Below are 21,986 nucleotides of genomic sequence, written 5' to 3'. Positions count from 1 at the left end.
TCTTGGGTCTTAAAGGCTTGAAGGTAAACAAGCAGCCAACTAGCTGAGAAGCAACAAAGCCTGTGTGGAAGAAGTGTTGAAGGGAAGAAGCACACCAGCCTGTGTGATCACGAGGTGTTGAAGGGATCAGGTATCAGGCATCAAAGACCAAATTTCTTAACATAGTCAAATGAGCACATCGAGGGCTATAGTTTCTGTCAAAACATTAATTGATATTCTTTCAACTCCTGGATCTCTGTTTTTCACCAATACCTACAGTGCAGCTATTCCCTCAATGATATTGGTTCATGATGATAAGCTACACCCTGAAATGGTTGAATGTCAGTCAATTCATTTTGGGGAATGTGTGTTCCTTCCATCTCATTTTGATGCTCCCTGCATCAATGTTAATCACGGATTGAATTTTTTTCTTCAGTTCTTTCTGTTTTAGAAGTGGCAAATGTTTTCTTTTGTTTTAATTTTCTAATGCTAGGTCTTTCGTAATATTTTACTTTGTTTTATTGAGCCAAACTTGGAACTCTTCTGTTCATTTCCTTTACTTTGTAATTCCTACCATTCACTTAAGCTATTCTACATTCAGAGCAAGACCCGGAGTCTCCTCTAACGCGTCCTTTGGTCTTTTTTCTTCTTCCTTTTCTGTGATTTCAATGATGTTTTGGTTTCTTCATGTATACTGTCTCTAATGTCATCTCATGGACTGTCTTCATTGATTAGTGTTCAATGTGTCAAGTCTGTTCTTGAAATATTCTTTAAATTGAAGCTAATTTAAGAGGGGTTTTTTTTTGGTTCTTGTAGACTTGTAAGTCTCTTCAGCTTCATCTTGAATTTGTACATGAGTAACTGATGGCCTGTCCTAAAGTCATTCCCTGTCCTTGTTTTGTTTCCAGATTTCCCATTAAATTGTCTTCCATGGATGTAGTCAATTTGATTTCTGTTCTATCCGGAAAGCTCTATATTAAAGTTACCATTTATATTGTTGAAAAAATTTTAAATTCCTATGTAGTTAGTACTGCAAAATTTTATCTTAAGATCTTTGGTATGATTTTTATCACCAAGGCCATATTTTTCAGAAGCCAATCTTTCTATTTCCCTCCTCCTTCCCCCCCCCACTTCTACATTCCCATTATTAGTGAATATAAATGCATCTTTGTTGTACATTTGATCACTTTAGGATTATAAAAATTGGTAGAAATCTTAATTTTTCTCATATTTGGCATTAGTGTTAAATAATAGCTGTAAATTGAATATAATAAATTTGAATAATAGCTGTATTAATTAGTCTTCCATCTAGATATATAAGATGTTATCCTATTTCTGGCATTACTGTACATCAAAATTAAGCAAAATCTTCTTTTTAGTAATGAATGTGATGGCAGACCTCTTCAATCTGTCATTACCAACATAGTAGACCATTTGAGTTTAATTCAAAATGGCCAAACTTGTTCATGTCAACTCACAAAGGCTGGGATATTGAAATATATGCATTCCATATAATTTTTGAAACATCCAATTTTGTACATTCCATATATATGCTTCCAAGATTGTAATCGCAGATTGAAAAAATGTATTAAGTGTAATAATGGAGAACACTTTGAAGGTGATAAGTGGTTTTGTTAAAAAAAATTAAATACATAGCTTTGAAAAAAAATTCTGATTTGGGGGGATACATATATATATGTATATATATGTATATATACATATATCTCCATGATCTGTTTTGGGGATACACACACACACACACACACATATATATATATATATATATCTCCATGGTCCCATATGATTTTCTGTTTTGTGGTTGTTGCTATTTAAAGGGAAAGCAGTTTTCTGTTTGCTTATCATTTTCTCCTAATGGTTTTAAAGACCCAACCCTCTAGACGGAGTGAGTAGCTCGTCTTCTGGGAAAGCCCCAGTCTGTGCAGATTTTCTAGCTGCAGGAGAAGACCTGTTATGGCTCTTACTGTCCTATATGGGCCCTGGTGCACTAACTAGTCTGGCTTCCAACATAGGACTTCCTGGTCCCCATAGCCACCTCACCGCACTCCTGTGCTCCCTAGTCCCCCTGTGCTCAATCCTTGTAATGTCCTAATCTAACTGAAGTAACCCCTGCAAGGTCTAGCTACCCACCTGGCAAAGTCTGCCTCCTATATCCAGTGGATATTTGAGCTTTACTCATTCCATCTGAAATACAAATTCCATTTTTATGAGGGCCAAAAATTACTTTTTGTCCCAAATGTTTGATAGTACAAGAAGTTAAGTAGCTTTCCCAAGAACACAATATGTATGAGAGAATTGTATTGAGGACCAAACTCTGAGCATATAAACATAAAATGTCTTTGTCACCCTATTTTCTTATGCCTATGATTGAAATTATCTAAAGTGTATCTAAATTTATCTAAAACTTACCCTTTTGATCCATTAACTCCTTTGGTCATGTTTTCTAAAAGCCTGCATTTAGTATCTCAAGTACCCTCCCTATCATTAAAATCGGCTATACATAGCTCCAATTTGATACTTTAAAAAAGTATGTTCCTTTATTGACCATTATCTATATGCCAGACTTTTCTACTGTCTTTACTTGTATAGTCTCATTTAACTCATCTTATTGTTGTGAAGTGCCATTGAGTGGTCTATGCACAACAGAACAAACACTGCATGGTTCTGTGCCACATTCACAATTGTTCCGATGCTTGAGCCCTTTGATGTAGCCATTCCATCAATCTCGTCAAGGGCCTTCCTTTGTTTGACCAACCGCCCACTCTACGAAACATGATGTTCTTTTCCAGCGACTAGTCTCTCCTGACAATATGTCCTAAGTATGTAAGATGAAGTCTTGCCATCCTTGCCTCCAAGGAGCCCTCTAGCTTTACTTCTTTCAATATAGATCAGTTTGTCCTTTTATCAGTCCATGGTAATTTCAATATTCTTCTTTCATGCCATAACTCAAATGGATCTTTTTCTATGGTCTTTCTTATTCAGTGCCCAACTTTCACATGCACATGAGGCAATGGTGTACCTTAGTCCCCAAAGTAACAGCCTTGCTCTTCAATATTCTAAAGAGGTCTTGTGCTGCAGATTTGCTTAATGCAATACGTCTTCAATATATTGACTGCGGCTTCCGTGAGCATTGATTGTGGATCCAAGTACCATATGTACTTGAATATAAGTCTACCCAAATATCAGCCAAGACACTTAATTTTACCACAAAGCTGCATTAAAAATGTGCTGAAAAACTCGGCTTATATACAAGTACATACAGTAAGACAAAATCCTTGACAGCATCCACCTTTTCTCCATTTATCATGATGTTACCTATTGGTCCAGTTTTGAGTACTTTTGTCTTTCTTACATTGAGTTGTAATCCAGACTGAAGGATACAATCCTTTAACTTCATAAGCAAGTGCTTCAGGTCCTTCACATTTTCATCAAGGAAGTTTGTGTCATCTGCATATTGTAGGTAATTAATAAGGCTTCCTCTAATCCTGATGCTACACTCTTCATATAATACAATTTCTCTGATGATTTTCTGAGCATATAGGTTGAACAAGTATGGTGAGAGGATACAACCCTGACACACACCTTTCCTGATTTTGAAGCTTGCATGATTCCCTTATTCTTATGCATAGCTTCAAACCATTTTCTTTTTTTCCTGTTTTTAAAAAAATTCATTTTGTTAGGGGCTCATACAACTCCTATCACAATCCACACATACATTAATTGTGTAAAGCACACTTGTACATTCATTGCCCTCATCATTCTCAAAACATTTTCTTTCCACCTAAGCCCCTGGCATCAGCTCCTCATTTTTCCCCACCCTCCCCACTTTCCCCCCTCCTCACGAACCCTTGATAATTTATAAATTATTATTTTGTCTCAAACCATTTTCAAACCTAATTCCTATCCATAATATATGAGGAGAGAGACTTGGTTAAAGTAACATATTTTTCTCAGAATCAGTTAGTGAGAGTCAACATTTTAAATTTTGATTTTTTGGTTACATCACAATGTTTAAGAATACTGGTTTTGTAACAGACGGATCTGTTAAACACTCCATCCTTGTTTCTGAGATCATACTCTTAAAAAAGCAAAATCAAACTCATTGCTAGCCAGTTGATTCCAACTCATGCGGAATCATGCCCTGGACTATGGAAATAATCTCCCAATTTTCTGTTTCCACTTTGTCCCTCATTGAACAGAACAATTATTCAAAACTGTAAATGCTTATGTAACCCACTTGATTTTGTTTCTGTTCTCTGTCTCTGATATTTATGCTCAGTTCAAATAATCCTTTTTATCAAAGCAAGAGGGTAAGAGTTTCCCCACTGGAGGAGAAATTGGACAGAGGTCCAACATATCCAAGGGCAAGTTGGACTTATGGTTTGCAAATTTAGTGAGAGATATTAAAATCATAGTCAAAAGTATAAAAGGATACTTTTAAAAGTTTGCGGGAATGTTCCATTAGCTTTTATTAACATCTTTACATGATGCTTTTGAATTTTTCCTCATATGGTGTAGAATATATGGAGCATAGTTTATGAGAATAGTGGAAACCAGATGCTTATGAATTTTACATATCATTCTAGTCTTTTTAATTTGATCTGCACTTAAAAGATGATCATTTTGGGGGTGGAAACATGGAAATATGGTATCAAGATTGAAGTGGAATCTTATGAAATGGATGTGTTAATGCAATTGAGAGCTAATGGAATAGTGAGTTGCCATACCATTAGTAGAGCGTGAGGGCAAACTGAACCAGGTATTTTTAAGGACAGTGCATCAATAGAACTTCATTGATTAGACGAGAAAGTTTACACTCTGTTTTTTTGTTCCTCACCAGTAATATCACATCCATATTTAAAAAGCAGAGTTACTGATGAAGGTTGGAAAATGAGCATATATTTTCATAAAATCCCCAAAGCAGTAAATTCAACATCAACAGGAATATATGCATAATTTGAAACTCTGCAAATTTCATTTCTATATTAAAAGATATTTTATTTGGTTTACCCTTTTTTGAAATATTGAGATAAATTTAAACATATTTGCCCTTAGCTGCAGAATAAATTACAAGTGTGCATAAATAATTTACTCATAATTTGTCTCATATGAATTGCATTTCCATTTTATTTCTTATTGCACACATATTTCATAGTTTCATCAATTTTCTTAAAACTTAACATCATGTTTTGAAGTTTCTTATGGCTGACCAACTTTCTTCCAAATCGGAAGCATTGAATTAAATGTAAGGAACTGACTAGAAGACAGATTCTAGTTGGATTTTTACCCGTTATCAAACAGCTGCATGTCCTTTTACATGTAATACTTCAGCCCCGGCTCCCAGAAATTCTGATTATGATAAGGTCATTTTCAAATTCATACTCAGCAATACATGTGAAAAATTATTAAAAATGGTAAATTAAGAGTATGTACAATATTAAAAATATTTTATTTCATTCTATGCTCAGTTGTCACCGGTGTAGACAATTTAATTAATGCATGTAATCTCTCTAAAGGAAAAGTCAAATTATGCTCCTATTTAGAAATAATACAGAACTTACCATAAAATTTAAATACACACATTTTTCAAGTTGTAAATGAAGGTACAATTTTCTTGGGCAAAAGTCCTAATTACAAATTAGGACAGATGGATAAAATAAGTGAAACTATATTCCTTGCACTCACACACATATATGTAAGCAAAGGAACATATTCCTTATAAATGCATATATGTCCTAGGATATGAGGTAAAGTTTCTTATTTATATGTGTTCTAAAATATTTGTCACATTCTGTATTCAGTGATGCTACCTAAATGCATTTACTGTCATGATTTTGACATAGGCCTCTCTGGAAAGTGTCACCGTTTCAGAATGCATGAAATGCCACTTCGCCTTTGAGGAAGAACTTGTATGACCTGGGACAGCTAGCTGGAGGCCGTCTTGTAGGACTTCAGCAAGGCAACAGGGTCTCAAGGTCATCTCCTCCAACCTGAAGTCCCAGCAAGAATACGTTCACTGGTACCCTCTTAGGCTGAGCCTATCTGCAATCATGAACTTACTGCATAAGGATGCCCATGCTAATGTGGAACTCTAATTAATATGAAACTCAAAAGTAAAAGAAACTCAACCCCCCTTGCAACTTTTGTCCTGCATTTTAAGTCATGCTCTCCGGTTTAACATCTGCCTTCTTTTCCAAATGACATTTGTTAGTATGTTGAAAATATCTTTTTTTCCATGCTGAAATTTCCATATTTTAAGCCATTCTTAATTTCAATATTTGGAAATAACTTTGCTTTTTTTGCATGTCCCTTCCCAGCCTGTTTCACCAGGATGCAGAATGAGACACACTGTATTCTGCATATTGTTTGATAAGGACCAAATGATTAACTATAATTATTAAACTTGTTGTGTTAGATATTCCATTTGTTCCAAAGCGTTGACCCTCCAGGATTATGGAGACAATTAATCCCTAAAGTGTATTTCATATAAATTACTTTTTGAAGAAATTGCCATCACCCTGAACTTCAATAGTTAAATTCTTGAATCTAAGCATCTTTACCTTTGGCTTCATTATATTTCATTTTGACAGTCTTGGCCCATCCATTACACCTACAGAGACATTTTTAAAGCCCAATTTTATGTCAGTCACAGACTCTCAGATTTAACAAGCGCTGTTTCTGACGTCCTCGCTGAGCAGGAGGACAAGGACGGCAGGGTCGCTGTCGAATGAAATGATGTGTCTGCAAGCGCTTTGCAGATACTGCTCTGTATTCATTTTGGTTGTCAGCCTTCCTTTTGTATTTTGTACATTGTACTTTAAAATATGACCTTATGAAGAATTATTTACGTGCAGTCTCGTGATTTCTCAAACTTTCTTCTTCACAATGACCTCTTTATCAAACAAATCATTTTGACTGACTCATATTTGTAGCGCCTGAGAGCTACATGACTGTTAGAGAATTCATCTCCTTTTGAGTCTTTTAGAAATGCTCCTGTGAACCGCTAACTTCTCTCCATATCTCAGGATATATGCTTGCTTCACTGGTAGCTAGCAATCTCTGTCTTGTATTTTTTCAGCATCTGCAGGATGTAGATTAGTGTGGTGAATGTTGCAGAAAATAGAGTTATCCGTATCATGTTTCTGTTCCTTAAGAGATGATGCCAGTAGAAAAGCTAAGGCACTGAGAGTGGTATATGTTCATGTGTGTATCACTCCCTTCCACTGCCCCGTCCTCCATAAAAAGCAGTACCCGTGTGCTTCTAGATATTTCCACACTAATTTTCTCTTTCGCGTGTTTGGAGTGTTTTAAACCACTGGATACTCCATGTGGTGCCTAGTCTGTTTGAGAGGCATCCAGATACTTATTTTAACACAGTGTGAATCTCATTTCTAATTAGTCAGCAGCTTCTTGGAATATACAGCCTCATATTCAGCACATTGATTTTAGTTGGATGTATAAGTGCTAGTGTTCTTACAGGATCCCCAGAGGGTAAGCGGGTTGTGCTATGAGCAAGATCAGCAGTTCAAAACCACCAGCTTCCCTCAGGGGAAAGATGACACTTTCCACTCCCATAAATATTTAGTCTCAGAAACTCACAGGGGCAGTTTTATTCTGTTTTATAGGGTAGCCATGAGTCGGAATTCAGTCAATAGCAGTGATTTTTTTTGTTTGCTTTTGTTTTTCCATGTTCTTAAAATGACCATTATAATGTGAAATTTACATACATATATGTTTTGGAAATATCTATTATGTGCTTATATGTATATGTGTGTGTATTATGTACTCATATCTATGGGCCTATTTTACTTCTACCCCACAGACTAATTTTGTTAAATTAATTATTAATAGCTATTATATCATTAATTCATCATCTTGATCAGAGCTAACATTAATAAGTTAAAAGCAAAGAAACAACAAAACCCACACAGAATGGCTCCTATTTGCTATATTAAGCATCTAAGCCTTAAGCCTCCTCATAGTTCCTAGACAAAGACAATATACCAGGAAAGGGAGGGTTAAGCTTGAAACCAACAGGCAGTTGTACCACATCACACCACACCACACCACACCAATCACACCACACCACTGTTCTATCCTAGTGGGTAGCTAGGAGTCACAATCGACTCTGTGGCATTAGGTTTGGCTTTGGATTTTATCACACCATATTCCTGATACAAAACTTAGTCCCAGTTACTAACAATAATGTCACTCTTGCTCATGGGTAACCAAGGAGAGTAGCAATTGTAAGCTTCTCTTTGATTACTTAATTTATTTATATTTTCTCCTTCTGAGTTTTAAAAAATTAATGTGTAAATATTTTATTTTGAGATAATAGTAGATTCACATGCAATTGTGAGAAACAATAAATACAGAATACTAGAAAAAATATATATTAATATGGTAAGTTCCTTGATATAAATGTTGGTAAGTTCCTTGATATAAATGTTGGTAAGTTCCTTGATATAAATGTCTGGCTACAGAATTACTTGTGATTTATTGTTAGATAAAGTTACCCTCACTTTAAGCCCATTCCTAAAACAAATTTTGATCACAGCCACCTTCATTTGCCATACCCACAGCTTTTAAATCACTGATCAGTCTTTGGGTAACGTCTTGCAGAATATACCACTTTCATCAAGCCAATTCCAATCCATAGTGGCTCTGCAGGAAAGAGCAGAATGCCTTAGTTTTCCGCTCCAGAGTGGCTGGTGGGTTTGAACTACTGACTTTGCAGTTAGGAGCCCAATTTCTAACCCACTCCACCACCAAGGCTCCTTTCTTACACTAAAGTTAAATAAGTGCTACATGTATCTGCTTCAACTTACCTGCAAATTCTTAAGATGGGTTCTCTAGAGAAGCAAAACCAGTGATGCTTGTATGCATATGTATATAAAAAGAGATTTATATCAACAAATGTCTCATACAGTTATAGATGTGTACACTTGCAATCTGGTTCAAGTTCATGGGTCAGATGTAAGTTGGAAGTTTCTCTTGACTCATGTAACTGGAGAGGCTGATGAGCAGGAAGCAGGAATATGAAGCTGGAAGCCATAGGTTAGTGAATGCAGAGCTGAATAAATCTGAAGTCAGATTGAATGAACTGAGGCCAGGTGTACGATGATGATTCCTGGGATTGACAGGTGATATAAGAGCAGGTGGACAGACCAGATGCAAGATCAACATTCAACTGAAGATGGGAACTAGCTTCCACACATTGTCAATTGATACTGAGTATGCCACATCATAAATAAAATCTCAGTTTTATCAAGAGTGATAAGATTAACTACTTGGCTACTTCACAGAAAAGCCTATCAGAGAATTGACTATACCATGTTAGATCATATCATGAGAGACTCCTAACCACCTCAGTTCACATAAAACTATCACATAGCAACTATGACAGATATGGGTGTAATTTGAGCCCTGGGTTACTATCTGTAAACAAATAGAACAGGAATTCTCCCATCTACAAACTAAAAACTGATGTGACTTCTAGCTGTTCACATGTAAATCTGAACATCTTAAGATAGAGCATAATTTATGTTTTGAAAACATTTGAGAATAAAAACACCTAGCGGGACACATTTAAGTGTATCTTGAAGACGGACACCATCAAGGTGATTCTGGCTCACAATGCCCCTATAGGCAGAGTAGAACTGCCTCAGGATTAACATGTGAGTGGGGCCATAACTGTGGTTTATTGACATTTGCCAGACCACTCAGAGCAATATAAATGTATTTTTTCCTTGTTTTCATAAAACAAGGTATGACTGATCTTTAGATGGTCAGAGCAGACCATAAGCTAACAGAAGAAAAACCAAAAGATGATCTCAAAGCTGTCTTCTGGAAGGAAATAAAGTTCCAGGATTTAAAAACTCAAAGAAATTTCAAGAAAATATTTAGCAGATTACATTTTTCTTTAGAAATATTTAATTTCTGAAGTATATTGTGTCATTATTTTAGTGTTTTGACTCAGTCATTCAATAGAATATTAGTTAGGCAAGTAAAAACATGCTACTAGGTCTATATTCTCATCTTACTTTGTAATGCATATTACATTGCAATTGTTTTGTTTCTTTTTACATAATAATTTTTAATCAGAATCAAGTAAATAGAACTTTATAATTAAGATAAAGTTGTGATCCTAGATTTTATTTCTATGCTAAATTAGTATTAATTGAGAATCAATTTTATAGTGAAAACCCCTTATGTTACTTAATCTTTTTGAATGCAGTATGAATGATATTTCTTTAAAATAATGCTGTAAATATAAAATAAAGCTGCATAGCCCTCATGGCACTATAGCACAGCTATTCTGTAGGAGAAATAGGCTGGTTTACTGTCAAGGTTTTCAGTCTCCGGAACCTGAGTGGTGTGTTCATTTTGCTTTAAAATTTACATCACTTCTACCTCTACTCAACGCCCCCCCAAAAGCCCTTCACCTTGAATTGTATCTTACAAGAATACCTCATCATTTAAAGTTATATTCTGTGAGTCTCATTAATGGGAATTACAAATGCAGTAATAAAATTTTTAGGTCACCAAGATTTATGTATTATTTAACTGCTGAGCTCTTGCTATTAGAGGAAAGGAATGATTAGTTGTTCTCATTTACAATGTGACATTTACATTAAGCAATAAATGCTCTAGTGGTGCATTAATTTATTTATCATATAATCCTAGATGTGTGTAATAATTTGTAAACATTTTCCTTTGGCAAAATGTATGGTGGTAAATTTTATTGGATAAAGTGAGTGTATCTCCATATTCAATCAATGCTTCTAATTTAATTTTAAGGTAGGTTTAGCAGTGCTAGTGAGGAGTTATACATGTTCTAATAATAATATTCATATGAATCTTTCTAAGTATGTGTGCATTTAATAAATCAGTAATATGAAATAATTTTCTACTTTAGTTTGTTTCCTAGAAAAATTATATTCAAAAATGTCCTTAATAAATAGAACTTCTTAGATTATGCCCTTATTTTCAGAGTAGTTCGTGAAAGATTATAGCCAAACCTGCATTGTTACAGGATTATTAAATAAGGGCTTGAATGAATTGTTGTGGAATGATAAGATACAATAATTTATGTATTTCTCACCAGCTGTCTAGAAATATATAAATGGCTGTGTCATTCCACCTCACTGGCATTAGCACTTTGTTGTACTTTGGTAGCCTGTGTGTTACGGGGATGCTGGAAGCTATGTCTCTGGTATTTCAAATTCCAACAGGGTCACCCAACAAGAACAGCTTTCAGCAGAACTTCCAGACTAAAGACAGATAAAGAAGGAACAAACTGTCCATTTCTGCGGAATTGGCCTCAGAAAACCTTATGGACAGATTAGAAACATTGTCGGGAACTGAGAAGCTCATAAAACGTAGTAAAACATTTTCAGAGGTAGTGTCAGAAAATGAGTCCCTCGGTGAGAAGCTCTCAAAATACAATTGAGTATGATCTGCTTTCTTTAAGCAAAGTTGACCAAAATGATGTGGATAGAGTAAAATCTGTGGGAGTAAAGCATTGTTGCCTTCCTGTGCTGACGGGGTGCAACTCAAAATGAGAAGAAACAGCTGCAATCACCGTCAATATTCAGAACTTGGAATGTATGAAGTATGAATTCAGGAAAACTGGAAGTTATACAAACGATTAATAAACTAGGCAGTAGTAAGATCAAATGGTCTGGTATTAGCAATTTGGAATAAGAAGGTCGTATGGCTTTCTATGCTGAGAATGAAACAGCCAAGAGGAATGCCTTACATCCATCTTCAAACCAAACAAGCATTTCCAGATCTGTTTTGAAGTAGAATGCTGTCGGTGATGGGATGACATCCACTTAGCTTCCGAGCAAACCAGTCAATACAACTATCGTTCAAATGTATGTACCAACCCCTGAAGCTCGTAATGCAGAACCTGAAAAATTCTACTAAGGTCTTCGGTCGGGAGTTGATCAAACATTCAACCAAGATGCATTGATAATTATGGGCAATGGGAATGCAGACATTAGAGGTAAAGAGGACTAAACTGTGGCTGGAGAATATGGCCTTGATCACAGACACCAAGCTCGAGCTCAGCTGATAGAATTGGCAAGGTCAATGACTTCATCACAAATACCTTTTTCAACAACACAAAAGGAGGTGACCCTACATTGACAGGGAGTTGCCAGAGGTTCAGGGCAGATTTAGATGAGGATGTGGAGCAATTCTGATGTTAGATGGATCTTGGCTGAAAGCAAAGAAAGATGTTTACTTGTCTTTTATTGACAAAGCTAAGGCTTTTGGCTGTATTGACCATAACAAACTATGACTAGCCTTGCGGAGAATCCCACAACAGCACATTGTCATGTGAAGCCTGCACACGGATCAAGAGGCAGTTGGGCAAACAGACAAAGGGCATATTGCATAGTTCAAAATAAGAAAACGTGTATGTCAGCGTTGCATAAGAAAACGTGTATGTCAGCATTGCATCCTTTCACTATACTATTCAATCTGTACACGGAATAAATAATCAGAGAATTTGGACAATATGAAGAATACAGCATCAGGAAGGGAGGAAGGCTTATTAACAACCTGTAATATTCAGATGACACAAGCTTGCTTGCTGAAAGTGGGTAGGACTTTAAGCAATTGCCAACAAGACCAAGGATTTCTGCTGTTAGTATGGATTACAACTCAATTTTAAAACAACAAAAATGTTATCAACGGGTACTAGGTGATATCATGATAAGCGGAGAAAAGGTTGATATTGTGAAGGATTTTGTCTTGCTTATATCCACAATCAACACTCATGGAAGCAGCAGTGAAGAGATCATATGAAGCATTGCATGGGGTATTAAATCTACTTCACAAGACATCTTTAATGTGTTGACAAGCAGGGAAGTTACTTTGAACACCAAGGTATGCCTTACCAAGCTTTGTTTATTTTCTCCCCCCCACCCCCAATATGTTTGAAATGAACTTGTATGTCACTGAAGACGACAAGTCTGCTTCAGTTTTACTTTCCTCCTTTTTTAGCCACTCAGACCAGTATTTAGATCTGAGGGGTAAGGAATCTGGAGAGTAAGCTTGTTATTTTCAATAGCCTCCCCAGCATGTGAGAATTGGATATTGAATAAAGGAGACTGATGTGCTCGAATTATGGTGCTGGCGAAGAGTATCAGAAGTATAATGGACTGCCAAAAGAACCAAAGAATAGGACTTGGAAGAAGTATAGGCAGAATGTTCCTTCAAGGGAAGGATGGCATGTCATGTACTTTGGATATGTTGTCAGGAAGATCAGTCCCAGGGGAAGGACATCGTGCTTTCTAAAATAGAGGGGCAGAGTAAAAGAGGAAGACCTTGGGCAAGATGATTTGACACAAGGGCTGCATCAATGGGCTCAAACAGAAGAACAATTGTGAGGATGGCACAAGACAGGACAATGTTTCATTTTATTGTACCTAGTCTCGCTATGAGCCTGAACCAACGGGGTGGTACCTTACAACAACCACCAACTGGTTATTTATATCATTATAGAGATAAGACATCTCGATGCATACATGCTTAACATCAATTATTTTTTCACATCAGATATATATATATATATGTATATGTATATGATGCATATACATATATGCATCACCTCCCTCTATGTTGTTTATTTTTATAATTGGAGGAAGGAGGGGAAATGCATGATGAATGATGATACAATTTCTTTGATCCAAATTGTGGGAACTATGAGGATACTTACATTGAAGGGAACACATACAATTATGTCACTGTTGACTTCAGCTAGTTGAATTTTTTTTTTTTTTTTGGTTCCTCAATGAGGTAAACTTCAGGCAGTCTTAAGAAGAAATTCCCAAATAAATTAATTGCATGCATATAATGACTAAAACACTATGATAAGTACTAATACATAGTATGCTTTGAAAAACTACAACTCTTTGTGATACTCCTTTTTCATTGTGAATGAGTGAATGTGGAATGCTAGTATCGAACCCAGGTCTGAAAGAGCTTAAATCCCAGCCCTGCCCTTGCCAATAGCGAGCCTCCCATAAGTGGGCTTTTCTGGCAGCTGATGAACACGCAGTATGGGTGTTGCACAGGGGGGTAAAGTCATCTTCAGGAGCAGGAGGAGGTAATGATTCTCAGTTTCTAAAAAGATATGCCCCAATAACTTCCCGAGTTTCACCCATGGTTCCCTGTTCTATTTAAGAGCTTAATATTGGCATCTAAGATAATTATTAGAGAGAGAAACATATTTCTTGGGAATTCATGTACATAAATGATAACAGTTGCCAAATTTTCTAAGACTGTGGAAGAAGGCCAACATAACAAAATTTGGAACTATGGAATTGATAAAAATTTTGGTAAGATGTTTCATTTTAACATAGTATGAGGAGAAAAATAAAATCTTTACATGAGGCCACCAGCAATTACAGTACTAGAACCCCAAATCTGACACCTTTTAACTGTGATTTTTGCATTGACCAAAATATATGGGATATAACAACAACAACAAAACAACCCAACCAAAATAATTTTTTAGGGTTTCCATACTATAAAATTCTATAATGACTTCTGAAATTTTCACTTGCTACCCTATGGGATATGCTAGTGTTGATTTTGAGTGAGATACCTTTACAGGCAAGCCCCAGGTTTACCAGTTACCAGCTATTTGACTTTGCCCAAGGTTAGCCAACTTTCCTGTACCATTGCTTTTTAAGTAACAATATAGGAATAAGCATTTATCATATACAATGATAAAAACATGATAAGTAATATGTATTTGTATGTTTTGTTAAAATTATTAGAATGATTTTTCCACCAATAACTCATGTAGCTGTACTTAAAAAGAACTTTCTCAGAGGGAAGGCAACGTAGGGAGGCATTGCTGCAGTTACTTTGTTTTCATTGCTAGATTGAGCAGATGGAAATATTGGTAGTTATCATCTTTCTTTTGCCTTTTGGCTAAGATAATAGTTTGAACAATGTCTTGTGACAAAACTGCTTTAGTGTAAAAACTGCTTCATATTTCATATAGATTTATTTTTGTTCTTACTACAGACAAGAGAGAACAATAAAATATTCATAAACAATGATCTTCCTTTCTAAGAATTTATTACACAATGATTCACTCACATGTGTACAAATGGATACACATTGCCATTGATTATATATATTATTTGCAATACCAAAACCTTGGAAATGTGCATCTTTAAAAAATATCATTATGAAAAAATATGTATTATTATGTTGTGAGCATATGGTAGACATGCATGATAGACTGGAGAGCGATGATGGAGACAGAAATAGAATATTTTCAAGGTATGTTAAATGAAACAAATAAGGCAGAAGAGAAATATATATATATATATATATATATAGTATATGATTGCACACATATAGAGACACATGCTTACATATGCTCAGACTATTTTGGTATCGATGTTCTGAAATGAATGGATTTCATTTAAGGGGGATATCTTCCTTTGATGGATATTTATATTTGAATTTCTTGTATTTCTATCATGAGTATATGAATGGGAAAATATTTTTAAATGCATAGAAGGAAACACATGAAAAAGGCAAACAATTACTCTAAATTCCTAGTTACATATGTAACAAGGTAAGTAAAAGTATACTGCTACTAAGATTCTAATTCATACATGTATACGTATTTTTTAAATAAAATGTTTTAAAACATGTCTCTGTAATCAATTGAGAGCTTCAGATCCAGTTTCTCAGTCTTACGATCCATAGATTGCCATCATGAAAAGATCCAATGTAAACACAGGCTTCCAATAGGAATGCTGTGCCAATCAAGTTCAAGGTACAGAGATCAATTCAGAAGGTTATTGCAACTTATTTTGTGCGATTTTAAACCAATATTTTGATAGAGGTTCAAGAAGGACATGAGATGATCACAAAAGCTTAATATGAATTTTTTTTTGTCAATGCAGCTGCTTGGTCTTCAAGGTTAAGAAAGAATGTCCTTCGAGAATTTCCCTGGGAAACCTTATTTTGCCCACCCTACATCCCTGATCTTGCCACTTCTGATTTTGTTTTAGAGTTGTTCCAAAAACTCAAAGAACATTTAAAAACATTACAGTTTAAGTCCCTTGAGGATAACAAAACTGCTATTTTTTATGTGGTGTACATTGAAGAGCCTAGACTTCCTTAGCGAAAGGCTGGTGTTATTGTTGTTGTTAGGTACTGTCCCTTTGCACAACAGAATGAAACATTGCCCTGCCCGGTACCATCCTCACAGTTGTTTTTATGGCTGGGCCCCTAAGTGCAGCCCTGGTGTCAGTCCATCTTGATGAAGGTCTTCTTTTGCGCCGATCCTTTACTTCACCAAGCATGACGTCCTTTTCAAGCGACTGGTCTCTTGACAACACGTGTAAAGCACATGAAATGCACTCTTGCCATCCTTGCCTTGAAGGAGTTTTCTGCCTGTACTTCCAAGACAGATTTATTTTTTCTTTTATTTTTTTTCCCTGTAACGAAAACTACTCTTTTTATTTGAAGGCATCATACTGAGACGAAGACACGTCTATTACAAAGAAAACATTTGCAGACATCCACTCATCACAGAGATCTGTTTAAACCCATTTGGTTAGGAATAAACCCGTGAGTTTATTAAATAGAGTCCTACTAGTAATGCTTTTTAAACTCCTCAAATTGGACATCTTTTTAATGTAATCATTTTATTGGGGGCTCGCACAACTCTTATAACATACACACATACATATATACATACGTCCATACAAATCCATTGTGTCAAGCACATTTGTACATTTGTTGCCATCATCATTCTCAAAATATTTGCTTTCTATTTGAGCCCTTCATATCAGCTCCTCATTTTTTTTCTTTCCCTCCTCCCCACTCCCCTCTTCCTCATGAACCCTTAATGATTTATAAATTATTATTATTTTTGTCATATCTTATACTGTCCGACGTCTCCCTTCACCCACTTTTCTGTTATCCATCCCCCACGTAAGAGGGTATATGTAGATTGTTGTAATTGGTTCCCCCTTTCCATCCCACCCTCCCTCCACCCTCAAATTGGACATTATTTATATGTTTCAGTTTCCCTATTCTACATTCAAATGTATTTCTTTTTTATGAAGAAATCATTTTATTGGGGGCTCTTACAACTCTTGTTACAATCCAGACATCGATTGCATCAGGCATGTTTGTACATATGTTGCCTTCATTCTTTTCTAGACATTTACTTTCTATTGAGCCCTTGGTATCAGCTCCTCTTTTTATCCCCCCACCCCTATTTTGTCTTTTTGCAGTCCATAATACTTTCAATATTCCTCACCAGCACCATGATTCAAATGCATTGATTGCTTGTTGTTGGTCTTTCTTATTCAGTGTCCAACTTTCACATGTGTATGAGGCAATTGAAAGTACCAGAGCTTGGTCAGGTGCATCTTAGTTTGTGCAATAAAGGTTCGCACTGCCATTGAGTCAATGTCTGCTCACAGGACGGAGAGAACTGCCTCCTGTGTTTCCAAGATTGTAACTGCGTATAAGAGTAGAAAGCCACCTTTGTCTTGCTGAACAGCGGATGGTTTTGAACTGCTGACCTTTCAGATTGCAGCCCAACTCATAACAACTATGCCACCAGAGTTCCTAAGTAAAGGTTAAAGAAATGAAAACAGCACTTTGAGAAGTGGATGGACAGACCTATATGAAGGATTATGTTGCTAAACAATTAAATTTTGATATTTTTCTCTAATAAAACATCTGTGATCTTGTAGAAATACTTTTTGATTGTAAAATACAATCATCTGTGGTATTTTATACTTGTCCTATAGTTCTATAACAAACATCTTACTTTTATAATAAATACAAATTTTAAAAGCATTACTTGACTCCACTATCTCCACCAGGCTACAATTCATGTAAATTACTTGAAATATGAAATTTTATTTTTATAGATGATTACTGTTAATCTGTGCATTGATTTTTAGCACAAGTGAGTATTCTTATTAAATTAGGCAATAGTTTAATATCCAATTTTAATATAAAATTTGAATTTTTAGGTGTCTAGAAACAATATAATTACTCTTGAAATTTTACCTTATCAGTTCATTCCCATACCTTTGCAAATGGAGACTACAAATCATGGCGCGTCCTTGGTCTGTCATCTGATGTATGCTTTATCTATTACTTTATTTTAAAATTATAGTATGTCTTATTTTTCCTTCTACAAATAAACTAAATTGTGTGTGTATGTGCATGTGTGTATTATGTGCTATCCAGCTGATTCCAACTCATTATCCCTCCATAGGACAGAGTGGAACAGCTCCATCTTGTTCCCAATGCTGTAATCTTTAAGAAAGCAGGTTGACAGAACCTCTTCCTATAGAGAACTGAGTTCAAACTAGTGATTTTTTTTAGTTAGCAGCCAGGTAATTAGTCATTGCCACTAGGGATCTTTAAGGTAAGTTATAACCAAAGTAAAATTATAATTCCTATTTATCTTAAGAGCATTTAGAAAATATTTTTCTACTTCTCTGTTATAAAATATCAGTGGTAAAAATAACTGATACTATTGCATGGATCTTAAAGGAAAGAGACAAATTTTTACCTCAAAAACTCAAAAAAGAGGTAGAAAGCAACCATATTCTGACATGAAGTTAAAGTACAAAACTCGTGTCTTTATATTTTCTGTACACAGATATGTGTGTTGTATTGGATGGATTTTTTTCTTTAGGAAATGTGGTATAAGACTATTAGCTCCATGAAGGTACAAGTTTTTCAGCATCTTCAATTGCTGTTTCCATAACACCAAGTGTTTGGTAAAAAATAGGTGATGGATTATGTGATTTGTGACATTAGACTTGAGTTGATTGAAATATGGACAAAATTAAACTATATAGTTTGAAATTATTGAAGCAATCTTCATTGTTGAGAGAAGAAAACTTCTACCAGAATGCTCCCCTAGTAATTGAAATCAGAGCATATTGTTCAAGATATATCTTTTATTATGTAAATATATTTAAATTCTATTTAGTAATATTCCTGGTAGTCATTTAAAGCTGATCAGTTAACAGGAACTATAATTTTCAAGAATACTTACTGAGTGTGTCTTGATCGGTTTTTGTTTGTTTGTTTGTTTGTGCTTATCTTCTTTGAAGAGTCCCTGTCACCATTCAGCCAGATGGTGAGAAGATATGTAGTAGGGAGCATCCTTCTGCCTAACACCTGCAGAATCAGCTGGGGAAATGCTTTCACCCTGTTGGTCTTCTGAAGCAGCGAGGCAGAGTGCTGACTCCTTCCCAGCGGCGAAGACCCCTTCAGGCTCCAGAAGTAAGTGGATGGCCTTCCGTTTGATCATTGCCAATGAGTTAAAAACACTCGGAAATTGGCCACGTATCTTTCAAATTAATACACAACTTAAAACCAGTGTTGTTCATCACTAATTACTTAAGTGGTTTGCTTTTTTTTGAGTCATTAAATTTTTCTAAAGTTACAAAATGTACCACTATTTATCTGAGGGCTTATATTCTTATGGAATTTTTCTGATTTTTTTCAGTAGACTGTTATATGTATTATCACGATTTAATTTGGCATCCCTGAAATATAGGTAGAAGAGAGACTATGATATCAATGTTTACACAAGAGTAAACCAGTTCAGAACGACCAAGTATTTTGATAAAATATGTTTTGGCTAATGAGTTGTAAAAATTGAATGAAATCCCTGGTCTTTTGAGTCTTAAAGAGTAAATGTCCTTTTCACCACTTGGACCACCAAGCACTATATGGATGGTAGTGGGCTGGTGCGAGAATCAGCACTCTAGTGATTGGTTGGTTTACTGAATCCGGGTTTTTTTTCTGCTGTAACTCCAGGAGAGTTTATACCCACTGTCTTTGAGTTGATTGACTGTTAGTGACCTTGTGTAAGGTATCTGAGGCTATACATCTTTACAGGACTAAATAGCCTTTTTTCTCTGAGAACCAACTGAAGAGTTTAAACTGCTGACCTTGTGGTCCAATACTTCCTGGACGGTGCCTCCAGGGTTCCTCGAAGGTTTGTCACAGCATCTAGAGAGGCTTCAGGGAATATGCGAAGACAATAGAAATCGCATGTAGGAAAATGAATTGAAACTGAAAACTGAAAATCTGTAACATAACGCACTCTGCAACTCCAAAGCAAAATCTCACCTGGTAGTGAGACAGTTTTTCTTCCTAACTTCTAGGTCAGTCAGGAAATAAATCAAGTACAAGAGTTTATATGTGGCCATAGAATTTGAAGGGGAAAAAATGTGTTTCTCAGTAAAATTCATATTTTCATGACCTATTCTTGTGTTCAAAGGAGCTGTCACTTAGTTCTGCACTGCTCACCACAGGGCCCGTGCTTGAAACAGAAGAAAGATCTGCTTCCATAAAAATACAGAGCCTCAGAAACCTTATATAGGATCACTATGAGTCCAAATAGACTCAAAGACAATGAACTTGCTTTCTTGGTTTATTCTTGGGTTCAAACATTACAACAATTGTGAGGATGGCACAGGACTAGACAGTGTTGAATTCCGTTGTGTAAGTTGCTGTGGTTAGAACTGAACACCACAGTAACTAATCGCTCTTCTTGGATTCTATTGTTTTGCCATCGTCTAGTTTATTTGGTTTAAATTTGAGACATTCCTTTCAAAAAACTCTTGTCCTATAAGATTCACTCACTGCCTTTATGTATCCAATTGTAAGAGAATATCACTACAAATAAATGATTAATGGTACATTTGTCATAGAGGGAAATGTTTTGTTTTGATATAGTGTATATACACTGTTGTTCAGTGCTTAGACGCATAGCACTTGCAATGATGGAAAATGCTAATAACCTTAGAATTGTTTTGTCCTAGAACAGACTTGATAAGGATGCAATAGAAATGTATATGTCTTTAAGGGAACATGTAAACTATTTTTATGCTTTTATTTCTGAATCACAGTTCCACAATATATTTAAAATGGAAAAAAGAGCAGCAAGGCAATATCTTTGTGCGAGTGTGCATAATCTAATGATAAAGGATAATTCACAATAACTAATGGTAGCCGGAAATAATGAATCCGAATAGAGAGAAGATAGATAAGAAACTACTATTTTAGTGTACATTTTCTGTGTATATTTGATTGCATTGCATTCCTTCATAAATGGGTTGGTCATTCACAGTAAAAATTGGTTTCTTTGCTATGCTTCTTGAGTTTTATTTTATTATTACATGAAGCAATGTGAAAGAGATTCTATATTTTCCGTCTTTTACATTTCTAAAGGAAAAAGAGCACTGCTTTTAATCCCAATGTGATCTCATACACTGTAGAGATTCATAAATTAAAACTACTTTTCACATTTTTTTTCTTTAAGGAAAATCTCCAAAAAATCCCTAGAAAGTTTATCCACCTAAACAATCAATTAGGCAACTAATGAGTTTTTGCTTTCCACTGATAAGGTTTACTTCTTTTAATAAAAACAAACATCTGACTTTATGAAAGTTTCTAACAAAGGAAATCCATTTGCTGGTGTAGATTCCCTAGTGTAAATATATGACAATGAATGCAAACATCTTTTCATTTACTAATGGCTATAATCAAGGAGAAAGGATTTATTTACTTAACCTGGCAATATAAAGCTACACAGAAATAATTTATATAGACAATGCGTCTTCTAAGTTAATGCTTAGTTCAATTTTTAAATCACTAATCAATTAGTCTGGAGACGTAGAACTTCTATTTCCCTTTCTCGTTTGTTCCTATGCAGTCACCTAAGGCTAAAGGCTTGTATGGAATTAATCGCCCTAAAAAGATACAATGAATACATTTCTAATCAGGTTCCTCAAATTTTAAATGGAAAATTCATAACATGTCCATTAAAATTATTTGTAAAGTTAAGTGGAATACTGGGAACATTCTTAGTGTGAAATAGTGAGTGGAGACGTAGCAGTGAAGTGAAGCAATACATGTCCACTTGGGTTAGAAGAGGGCAGACGAAGTGATCG

At 35.5% G+C, this 21,986-nt stretch overlaps 1 protein-coding gene across 1 annotated transcript in view; it reads left to right on the top strand.

Annotated features, from left to right (window-relative positions):
- The window catches only part of LRFN5 (leucine rich repeat and fibronectin type III domain containing 5), a 334,780-nt gene that overhangs the window by 161,034 nt on the left and 151,760 nt on the right, over window positions 1-21,986 (top strand). The window contains exon 2 of the mRNA XM_004698553.2: window positions 19,134-19,305. The gene's annotated coding sequence lies outside the window, so the exon portion shown is untranslated. The remainder of the gene's footprint in view (window positions 1-19,133; window positions 19,306-21,986) is intronic.

Source organism: Echinops telfairi, unplaced genomic scaffold (assembly GCF_000313985.2).
Source record: "Echinops telfairi isolate 266 unplaced genomic scaffold, ASM31398v2 ScPeMD7_18;HRSCAF=68, whole genome shotgun sequence".
In the NCBI taxonomy this organism is placed as follows: Eukaryota; Metazoa; Chordata; class Mammalia; order Afrosoricida; family Tenrecidae; genus Echinops; species Echinops telfairi.
Note: the sequence above shows the minus strand (reverse complement) of the source record. Positions and strands in the feature narration are given on the sequence as shown.